This window comes from Bidens hawaiensis, unplaced genomic scaffold (genome assembly GCF_021521415.1).
Source record: "Bidens hawaiensis isolate Kalapana, Puna unplaced genomic scaffold, B.hawaiensis_p1.1 tig00012634_1, whole genome shotgun sequence".
Classification (NCBI taxonomy): Eukaryota; Viridiplantae; Streptophyta; class Magnoliopsida; order Asterales; family Asteraceae; genus Bidens; species Bidens hawaiensis.
The window spans coordinates 242,867-254,537 of record NW_027492040.1 but is presented as its reverse complement, the minus strand read 5'-3'; positions in this window follow the sequence as shown (position 1 = coordinate 254,537).

Genomic DNA, 11,671 nt, shown 5'->3' with positions numbered 1-11,671 from the left:
GTGGTGGTTGAGGAACATCAGCCAGTTGCGGTGCCGGGTCCCGAAATTCATCTCCAAGAGGAGCAATATAAGCAGGGTTCACCAAATAACCAAACAATGGAGTGTGCCGCGGACGAAGCTCTGGTTTGCTGCGAGCACTTGACGACCTACATTGCGCAAAGATCCTCTTTCTTACACTCTCAACATAACTGATGGGACGTCGTTGAGGTAGCGTAGGGGCTACATGATTCAAAATCATCTGTAAAAATCTCGAGTACATTAAAAATCTTTCACGAGCGACCGTGCGTCTCTGACGATCGATTTCATAAAACACCATCCGACTGAAGCTGTAGGGCTTGTTGTAAGTCAGGGCTGTCATAGCAGATTGCATCGTTGCCCCCATACCATCAGTACCAGCTTTACGACCCGACATGCATACAATCATCACGTGCATCAGAAAACGCCACTGATCCAGTAAGAATCCCTTTCGCATTTGAGTGTCACCCAAAGGACCCGAATAGCCCATATGTAGAAATGCACCATCTCTAAATGAAGCTGAAAAATCTGTTGGATCATCTGTAGTTTCAGCCCCGAACTGCAAGGCGACTCTGATCTGATCTGCTGAGAACTGCACCACCTAATTGTTCACTGTAGCGCGCATAACCAGAGGATCAACTCTACAGTCATATTCTACCGTTCGCCAGAAATCTTCAATATTCGGTAGAGAAATGGGGAGAGTTGTGGTGATAGCGTGAAAAATACGTGAGCGAACTAGGAAGGAGATGATCTCGCGATAATCGTCGATACCACTAGCATCTGGATCCAAAGTAATGTACATGTTGTGACCCGGAAAGAACTGTCGGTTGTTGTCACCACCTTCATCACCACCAGCACCACCAGCTCCTGCTACAGCAGCCATATCTGCACAACAAACGGTCTAAGTTAGAACATCGACAAAGCAGATCATAACTTCGCCTGTTACCATGAGAGAAGGTATGATAACATCTTATGTGCAGGCGAAGTTATCCATATGGCGAAGTTGAGTACAACTTTGCCTTAACCCTAACTTCGCCTGATAACAAATTAGAACTTTTAAATTAAAAAAGATAAGCAGCAGGCGAAGTTAAACATAAGGCGAAGTTGAGTATAACTTCGCCTAACCCTAACTTCGCCTGAGAAAAACCAGACTAATTAATTAATTAAAAATGAGCAAGAGAAGTTATGCCTGGGGCGAAGTTGAGAACAACTTCGCCTAAACCTAACTTCGCCTGAATCTGAAACGGCGTAAATTATTATCAGATCAAGGTTTTGTTTGGTGTTTTTTGAGAATGAAACCATGAGAGGATAGTAATATCGAGATCTAGAAGATCAAATGAGTTACAAACATGTTAGAACTAGAAAGTTTATCGAGTGTTCAAAAGTTAGCACAAACTATGTCACAAATCGAATCACCAAGGCCTCTGATTAACACCATTAGCATGAATTACATAATATACCGAGCCAACACACCTTTAACACGAATTGGAAACAGATAATAACGAGGTTGCTTTCGAGTTTTAAGTTCGCCGTGGGTTAGAAGTTTGGTTATAAGTTCGCCGAAGTTTGAAAGTTTGTAAAGAGTTTGACCAAGTTAACCCTTTATATAGTTTTGAAAATACTCAGGCGAAATTAATGTTAACTTCGCTTACCACTTGTAAGTCCCCCCGGGGCGTCGCTAATCGATACGAGATCCGCACGAGGTCTAGGAGTGCGGAATCCTCCTAGACTCGCTTATGGTGTTGGAAAACGAAGAACACGATTACACACAAACAAATACACGAACAAACACACGAATGGAATAAACGAATCTGCAGATCCTTCATATAATAACCAAACCACGTTACAAACCGAACAAAAAAAAGACACGGCCGACCCGAGGTGAGCTCTACCTCGGGTCGTCCCACACGACTCTCCCTCTCTGTTTCTCTCTAGACAATTGAACTGAACACACAAAATTCTAACTTTCTGGATACCAAACCCTAAACAAGACACACATATATATAGATAACCAACTTCGCGGGCTTGGGCTTGGGCCTGTAGGCGAAGTTGTTCTAACTTCGCCTATGGCGAAGTTGTTCTAACTTCACCTATGGCATCTCCGCTGGTCAGAATTGCATAGCGACGGTCACAAAATGCACCAACAATTGATTAATAAGTTGTTGTGATTACTTGATTACAAATAACCCCTATTTATAACCATACAATTAATTGTTAGACAAGAATAGGAGGAAAACTAACTCAATAACCCCCTAGGTTTGTAAGTGCGACAACTAGGTCCCCACACTTACGCAAGATTACACTAACAATCACCCCCTAATCTTGTGACACCGATGAAGCTTCGCATCTCGTTAAACTTCAACCGTGGCAACACTTTTGTAAGGATGTATGCTCTTTGTAAATCTCCACTGACATGCTCCACCTTGATTTGTTCTCTCTCGATGCACTCCCGAATGAAATGGTACCGTGTGTTGATGTGCTTGCTTCTCCCGTGAAAAACTGGGTTCTTCATCAAGGCAATAGCCGATGAATTATCCACCTTCAACGTCACGATTTACTCCTTTTCTCCAGTCATCTCTGACAACAAACCCCGAAGCCATAAGGCTTGACATGCAGCCGATGTAGCTGCCATAAATTCAGCCTCACATGATGATAACGCTACCGTTCCTTGCTTCTGAGAAACCCATGATATCGGTGATGTACCATAGTAGAAAATCAAACCTGATGTACTCCGACCATCATCCATTGTCACACCCCAACCTAAGGCGGAAATGTCAGGGCGCGACTAATTGTCACAACTCACAAGGTTACTATCATGCAACATTATAACTTTCAATATCTATTTAATAAATTCAAATAAACAATTATATTCATTACAATGTCTCAAAACAAACACAAATCAATCATAAAATTAATTGTCTCATTGAATTTCTTCTAGAATAAGTCCTTAAACAATATTCTAACTTCAACTACATCATACAAATGGACATCGGTTGCCGAAATAAGCAAGTAGCATTCAAACAAAGCAAGTAAGCAAATAGCAAGTTAGGCAAACTGATAAACACACAAGGATAAACAGTTGCGGTTGAGTACTATATAATATAAAAATATCTATGAACGCATATGTCCCCAAAACGGTAAAAATAAGTAAAAAGGGGAGTGAAATACTCACCTGATAAAGTAGAACAAGTGATAATAAAACGGTGATAGAAACTAAGTTAAATGAGTCAGAGCTTCGGGATGCGATGACAAGAGTTCCTAGTTATTAATGATAATAAGATTAATTACGAAGATATAACATAATTTAATAAATTAAGATTTCGATGGAGTTTGAGTTAGGTTTGGGATTATAATATTATGGATTTGAACGATTGATTTCTACGGATTATATCTTATTATGAAAACAATGTTATTAATCATTATTTAATTTAAAAGAATCGTTTGCTTATCATACAATCTAATTTATAAATAATTAGTTTAAATAAATATGAGTTACGACATATTACAACAGTAAACCATTAAATAGTTGATTATAATAAGATTTATATTTTAGAATCTTTAACGAAAACCCAAAAGTAAAAATATAGTTAATTCGTTTAACACTCTGAATACGTTTTATTATCTTTTTGTTTAAAAAGAGTAATAGATAATAAATATATATAATATATTATATATGTTGGTGCACATTTTGTGGCCGTCGCTTGGCGAATAGTTTAGAATGTTTATGTTGTATGCTGTACACCTAGGTAGTGGTTCACGCTGAAAGTGATCCATTTGAAAGAGCATTTTCAAATGGATACTCATTCGATCGAACCAGTTTCTGATTCGATCGAATGAGTCTGCCTTTCGATCGAATAGGACTCATTCGATCGAATGAGTCTGCCATTCGATCGAATAGGACTCATTCGATCGAATGAGTCCTGACCGAATGGCAGCGGGTATAAATACCAGCTTTCAGTCGTGAACAGGTAAGGTTTTCGAGGTTTTTGCGTCCCCGGAGCCCAGGTGCTGTCCGGATGAGGGGGGAGGCCATGCTCGACCTCCCCCTGCCATAGATCGTGATTTCTCTGTTTAAACAAGCATGTAACCGTTCGCGTTTATCAATAAAGTGTTTGTTTTTATCTTTGATCTGTGGTTGAAACCTTCCGTCCCGAACCTGCTCGGATCGTCTCGGTCCGACCCGATCCTACAATTGGTATCAGAGCCACGGTTACCGCTAGAAAGGTCTAACAACCGATCTAGCAAGCCGAGCTCTTGATTTTCTGCGTTCTGGACGTTAAACTGTTGGTGTGTTCTTCGTGTTCTTCGCGTTTTCTGGGCTGGCGTTGAAGGAGTCGAATCAGTACATTCGATCGAACGAGTTCCCCATTCGATCGAATCAGTCTTCCCGCTCAAAAGTGTCAAATTCAAACGCCAGTTTTCCCGCCCATTCGATTGTCTTCATTCGATCGAATCAGATTGTATTCGATCGAACTGGTTTTCCCGCTCAAAGTGTCAAATTCAAATAGCTGATCGAACCAGTTCTTCATTCGATCGAATCAGATTGTATTCGATCGAACAGGTTTTCCCGCTCAAAGTGTCAAATTCAAATGGCTGATCGAACCAGTTCTTCATCCGATCGAATCTGTGCTTCATTCGACCGAACCAGTTCTCATTCGATCGAACGTGTTCCAGACCAAAAAAAAAAAAAAAAAAAAAAAAAAAAAAAAAAAAAAAAAAAAAGAGTCTGGAACGCCCGCTTACACGAAAACTTGCCCAAGCCATTTTTATCAGTCGGGAAGTCTTCTGAAAAAGTTTGGCAAAAATAAAATTTTTTCGACAAAATTTCCGGGAAATTTTCGGTTAATTTTCGGGTCAGTGATGAAGATTTTTCTGGACATCCTATACAAGTTGATTACTATCCAGAAAAAGTTTGGTGACAGTGAAATTTCACTGATATTTGCCGGCAAAGTCAGAACGTTTAAATGTTTAACGGTTAAAGCGGCAAATTTGGAGATGAAGAAAGCACAATCACCTGAAGGAATTATCGTTTTCAAGTTTAATGGATAACCCCTTGTTCATTGAGCTTCTACAGTGGTGATTGTTATAAGAACACAGAAGAACAGAGAAAAGTGATTACTGATGAGGTATGATGTTATTGTGGGGTAGTCAGGAGCATCTGACTATTTATGGGCCAACCAAGTTTAATTTATTGTCCGCATTCTGAAGATTCTGCTTTGTGGAGAGAATCTGAGTTTGAGTTATTGTGGGGTAGTCAGGAGCATCTGACTATTTATGGGCCAATCATGTTAAATATTTATTTTCCGCATGTGAGAATTCCGCTTTGTGGAGGGAATTCTGTTGAAAATTGGTGATTCGCAATCACGAAGTTAATGATGTGTCTTTGTCTCCGATGATGAATCTGCATACAAACTAATCTGTTTAGGGGGAGTAGCTGTGGATTGGAAGCCTCTGTCATTTGTCCAATACATGTTGGTGAAGTAACCGTGTGGGTGAAGATTCGCCGATAGTAAGTCGCGCAGCGGAAGCGTGCATGTATTGTCATGTCTATATATTGGGATACACGTCAACGTCTGAGGGGGAATTTCTACAGTTGGTTGTTTTAAACAGATTATTTAGTCTGAAGATGTCAGCAATGGAGAACACTTTGCATCATTAACCGAGAGTTCAGTCTAAGGGGGAATCTTGCTGCAATGATGGTATTCTTCAACGTGATTATCAAGATAAAGCAGAAGATTTGACTGAAGATTGCAAGAGGTGTCTACAGCAATTCGCAAGCAACGTCCAAGGGGGAATTTGTTGGTGCACATTTTGTGGCCGTCGCTTGGCGAATAGTTTAGAATGTTTATGTTGTATGCTGTACACCTAGGTAGTGGTTCACGCTGAAAGTGATCCATTTGAAAGAGCATTTTCAAATGGATACTCATTCGATCGAACCAGTTTCTGATTCGATCGAATGAGTCTGCCTTTCGATCGAATAGGACTCATTCGATCGAATGAGTCTGCCATTCGATCGAATAGGACTCATTCGATCGAATGAGTCCTGACCGAATGGCAGCGGGTATAAATACCAGCTTTCAGTCGTGAACAGGTAAGGTTTTCGAGGTTTTTGCGTGCCCGGAGCCCAGGTGCTGTCCGGATGAGGGGGGAGGCCATGCTCGACCTCCCCCTGCCATAGATCGTGATTTCTCTGTTTAAACAAGCATGTAACCGTTCGCGTTTATCAATAAAGTGTTTGTTTTTATCTTTGATCTGTGGTTGAAACCTTCCGTCCCGAACCTGCTCGGATCGTCTCGGTCCGACCCGATCCTACAATATATACATAATATATATATTATATATACACGTAAACGAAAGCTTTTAACTAGGTTTGACAAAAAAATAAACTCTAAGATGTCGGTTTTATCAAATGAATATTTATTTGCTTTTGTAATTAGTTATAATTAACTAAAACACTTAAAAACAAAATTTACAAATATTAAAACACAAAAACGGCCTCAACGAGGATCGAACCCGCGTCCTCTAGATTCACATCACGCAGACCAACCAACTACGCTACTGAGTCAATTCGTTTATAAATTGAAAATAAAACTCCAAATACAATAACAGGTTCAACCTAAAACTGATTATGAACCCTAGAGTTTCAATTCGTTTAGCTGGTAAAAGATTGTTTGATTATTGTTAGGGTTAATGATCCGCGATTAAGGACGAGCAAGATTCATATATAAATTACCTGTTGGGATGACGGATTAATGATGAACTACGAGCTGAGGTTGACGGCCAGATATGGGATCAGAACGGCAGGTTACGACAGTTTATAACACGATTGAGTTTAGGGGTTTGCTTCGTCGTGTTTCATAGAAGGTATGCGTAAACTTAATTGAATAATCCTCGCATCTATATTGTAAAATCGTTATTGATATTGACGGGTTTAGTTATTATTGATTATGAGATCGATATTGATTATAATACCTTAATTAATCGTCGGTGTAAGTTTGTTAAAGCATATGGAATGATTTTCATAAATAAATTCCAAGATTAAACTAGGATTAAGATGCAAGAAAACTAATCGGGTCATAATTTAGTATATGAATACGGGTTGGACTTGGATCCGGGTTTAGGTTGAAATATTATAATAAACTCTTTTAATGTATTAACAGTTTGGTCCCTCTACTTTAAGAGTGGATACATTATGAGGTTAAAACTATGTTTAGGGTGAAAATGTAATTCATTGAAAGTTATTTTATTGTTAAGTAAGTATATATAATAAAGTATTAATTATTCGATAACTGCGATAATTTATTGATTAAAAGTATCCCGAAAACAAAAACGGGTTGGGTAAAGGATAAAAATTATTAATTTGAAAAACCCGAGTTGAGTACCTAAGTGAATCATCACAATGCTTCGGTCGTTCAACTTCTTTTGACCGGTACCAAGGACTTTTACATACCCCGTGCATCCGAACACTTTAACGTGTGAAAGGTTCGGTTTTCTTCCTTTAAGACGCTCGTACGGAGTCGAATTCTTTAAAGATTTTGTTGGTGACCGGTTTAGTAAATAATCCGAGTGATGAACCGCTTCTCCCCATAGGTCTTGTGGTAGTGACATCGCCTTTAACAAACTTCGAGTCGTACCAAGTATGGTTCGGTTTCTTCTTTCAACCACCCCGTTTTGATGTGGGGTGTACGGGGCCGTAAACTGATGTGCCACACCTATACTTGACAAGTAATCTTCCAACACATGGGATGTAAACTCACCCCCATTGTCGGTGCGTATGGTTTTGAGTTTCTTGCCCGTTTCGTTTTCCACCATTTTCACGAAATCTATGAGTAAGCCCGCAACTTGGTCTTTCGTCTTTATCGTGAAAACCCACATATAGCGGGTGTAGTCTTCAACAACTAGTAAAAAGTATCGGTTTCCACCATGTGTCTCGGGAGTAATCGCGCCACAAACATCGGCATAAATGAGCTCGAGCGGTAACTTTGCACGATAATTAGATTCTTTCGGGATATCCGATCTTGTCTGTTTGCCAAGCATACATGCATCACAAATTTGCATCAGGTGTTCGATTCTTGGAACTCAAGAATCGAACTCAAGAATGAAATAAACACTTTCTTTTCTTTTCTTTTATTTTAACTTGAGAATGTCTTTTAAGTATATAATTTCTTTTCCTTTCTTCTTCTATCCAATCTTATCATTTCTTTTCCTTGTATTTTAAACCCGAGAACGCAGTGTAAATCATAACAAATAAGTCCATTTAAGCATATCATTGTTTAAGCCCAACAATTTTCCATTTCCTTCGGTCTAAAATTTTTTAACGATTTTTTAGGACGGCTTGGTTTAGTTAATGCATAAGTTAATCAGGATTAGTGATGTATTTTTCCACACTTGAAAACCAAATATAAATCTGAACATATCCACGGATCATTCATGTAATTCGTACTATATATTTCTTTTTTTTTTTAATTTGTTGACTATTATTATTATTATTATTATTATTATTATTTACTTTAATGAAGCCAAAGAACAGGATAAATGTGAGTACTAACAAAATAAATTATTTTCTAAACTAAGAATTTGCGTAACAAAAATATAATCCTACTATACTATTAAAACAAATTAGTTTGCCTCCACATGCTCCTTTCCTATTGGAAGATTATCTTTAATTCCAAAATTATCTTGCACTTCTCTATTTTTTCCTTACCATTTAAATAAATAAAAAATAAATTCTATTCCTAATAATTAAAATACTTAATGTATTCATTTAAGTCAATAACAATACCTGTTTCCAAGTTTCAATTCTTACAACTTCATTACACCATTTCCTTTATACTCAACCTTACCTAATCAACAAAATCCTCCATACAATCGGCTATTATTTTATGTCAATCGGACAATGATTTGATTAGATCCGACATATTCAATTGACACCGTCGTTCGTCTAAATAAGGGCAATCGACGATAAACGGAATACTCAATTACATCCCGGAAACGATTTCCGTCAATCGATGAGTAGATCCATGTCGATTGTTAATCGGATTTTCACTTCGATGGTTGTTTTACCGTCAATCGATGTTTTTCTGGTTAGTATTTTATATTGTTAGGATAGTATGTTTAATTATCCTAGGTTAGTATTTTATATTGTTAGGATAGCATGTTTAATTCTTAATCTTAATTGTTAATGTTAATTGATATTTTTAATTGATAATCCCTATGTTTCCTATGGTTAATAGTTAATGTATAATTCATTCCAGATTTCAATTACATTATATGTTAAATGTTAAATTTTTAATTTTTAATGTGTCATTGATTCCAATTTTCAATTATGGTATTTGTTAAATTTTTAATGTGTAATTGATTCCAAATTACAATTATAGTATTTTGATTTTTATTGATTCATATCGTTAATAATACCTAACAACTTTTCAAAATCAGAATTTGAATTCGTAGTCACCTTAATGTCTAATTTTGTAAACATTAATTATAATATAATTGAATTTATATCAATTTGAATTCGTAGTCAACTTAATGTCTAATTTTGTAAACATTAATTATAATATAATTGAATTTATATCAGTTATGACTTATAAGTTATTATGATTTTGTTAAAAATAAATCTCTAATTACATTCTGCAAATTTACTATATTTATTAATCGATTATTATACAAATCCCTAATATATTCTTTAATTTTACTATTTATTAGTAGCGAAATAAGTTTATATCAATATCAATTACATTTTTTGAAATCCCTGATTGTATTCCGTAAATTAACTGTATTTAGACCTTTTTTTTAACAATTCAAACTTTCTAACAAATACTGTTTATCTATATATACTATAACCAGAATAAAGAGATTCACACACTTCTCACTTACTTACTCTTCGATTCATATTTGTATCATTGTCAAGGTTTTTCATTTTCTTTCATACGGATAAATATTTTTTTTAACTCATCTAAAAGTTAATTAATGACTCTTGAATCTTTGCTTGAATTTTTTATTTGTTACACAGCAACATGGAAGCATCAAATATCACCATGTTCAACGGTTTGGATGTTTCGAACAACGATTGTGTACTAAAGGTTCGTATACTCAGACTATGGCGTTTGAAGGACAACAATAGACCAGGAGAGGACTGGTCCATAGAAATGATTTTACAAGATGAGATGGTATTATTATACACAACTATAATTGTTTATATTTCTTTTTTTTTCCTTCCTTATTATATAAAATTAATTGTTATAATGTTTGTCTTATTAACAATGTGACAGGGTCATAGAATGCAGGCATATGTAAGGAAAGCTTGCATATCGAAACATAATGTTTGGCTAGCTGAGAATCGGTCATTGATTGTTCGTAAACCTTCACTTGGTGCAAATTTGTCAACATACCGTTATGTTGACAGCCACACAAGCTATGTTTCACATCAGAAACTCGTCTTTCGATTTGCGATGAGTTTAAAGGTCACCTTTATGGATTGTCGTTTGCTACCTTTGATGATATCAAAGCCAAGAACATACCTCCGAATGGAACAATAGGTTTTAATATGATTGTTATGGATTTTTTTATATGCTTAATTAATTTATTTATAAATTTTTTTGATTAACTCATACAATATTTTAAATTACAAAATAATATACTCCAAGCTTGATAAGTCAATCAATTAATTTTCTTGCCCCGCTAAATTAACGGTACTGTTTTTTAAACAAATTTCCATTTTTACCATGTACGAAAATATATTATGATATTTTATAATATTTGTATTTAATGCACTTCCTTACATATACTGATTACAAAAAATTCTTGGTTTACTAAATTAATCATTCCGGAATTGCATTTCTTATAATATGAAGAATTATTATTCACTCATACATAATATTGGATTTTCTATATACATTTTCCAATGCTCATTTTCTATTATTTTATGACGTCTCAAGTTATTTGATATTTTTCTTATTTGATACTACAAGATATGTTGTTTTGTTTTCTCTTTAATGTTTGTAATGTCTATCTATTTAAAATGTTTAAGGAACACTAAACAATATAACATAGACCTATAACTAAAGTTATTACTCTCAACAGAAGATGTTTGCTACATTTTATATATTGTAGATTATTATCATTCATTCAATTAATAAAACTTAATTACGAGAGTGCATTATTTTTCTTCAACTATTATTAAATCTGGTTGTCTATATTGATACTTTTTATATTTATGTTGTCACTCATTGTTTTTTTTTATTTACTACTTTATTAAAGCAATACAATAGTTCTACATGGTATCATTCTAGGGTGTTCAACTAGATGTCATGTCATATATTTCCTTTTTTATTAAGTCAAATCACCCATTTCATACTATATAAAGCTTAACAATACAAACCCTAAAATTTATCTCTCTCTCCCTCTCTCTCTCTCTCTATACATATATATATATATATATATATATATATATATATATATATATATATATATATATCTTGTGGTTTAGCCATTTTTGCCGACTTTCTTTTCCATATTTTCCAATAATGTATTTATTCTACGCTAATGGTCGATTCTTATGTATTATTCGCTATTGTCATTGTCATTTCATTTTCTTTGCACTTTGTTGTTTGTATTGTTTTTAATTATAATATGATTTTCCTATAATCTGTTTAGG